Genomic DNA, 736 nt, shown 5'->3' on the forward strand with positions numbered 1-736 from the left:
GTATTTGAATGTAGAAAAGTCGAGCTGTCTCTTCCCTGCAGCAGCTCAGGTAGGTGATCTGTATGTGTCCACCCTGCTGAGAGAGCATGTGTTCTCAAGGCTGAAGGAAGGAGTACTTTGGAAAGCAATAAAACGATATTGTTCAAATTCCTCAATGTTATTGGGCATGAGGACACACATTCTTGCTGCTTCCTGAATTCAGGTAACAACCACTGTTCCGAGCGGGTGAAATGCCACGTCTCAGATTTCCTTTATGCACCCAAGAATTACAGCACAAACGTGCCCCTTGCTGGCCTGCCCACCCTGAGCCATGGTGGCACCCAGACCCAGCAATGCAGATAACTCCACTCTTGATATTTTCTGCATTTAGATCTGTGCTGGGATTCCTCTTAAGCCAAAAAAGGCTAAAAGGAGATGAAAAGTATTGTCTACTTATTTTATCTTCCTCTGAAATAGAGGCAGTATCAGCAAACGTCAGTTGATGTTCAAGCATAAAGGGGAACCTGGACATTTCAGAAAATGTTTCCACATGAACTTTCTCCAACTAATTGTTTGACTGTTTGTTGTATTCACCTATTTGTTCTTTCATCCATTAATTTACAGTCCTGATTTGTTATCATTCTAGTGTCAGCTAGTTCTGGGAACATTTATCTGTGTAATAGATTACTTCAGTTAAATATTACTTCTTCTGTAATATAAGTAGTGTGGAATAACTCTTTCTGAAGCAGGTCCAGAA

The sequence above is a fragment of the Rissa tridactyla genome, chromosome 7 (genome assembly GCF_028500815.1).
Source record: "Rissa tridactyla isolate bRisTri1 chromosome 7, bRisTri1.patW.cur.20221130, whole genome shotgun sequence".
In the NCBI taxonomy this organism is placed as follows: Eukaryota; Metazoa; Chordata; class Aves; order Charadriiformes; family Laridae; genus Rissa; species Rissa tridactyla.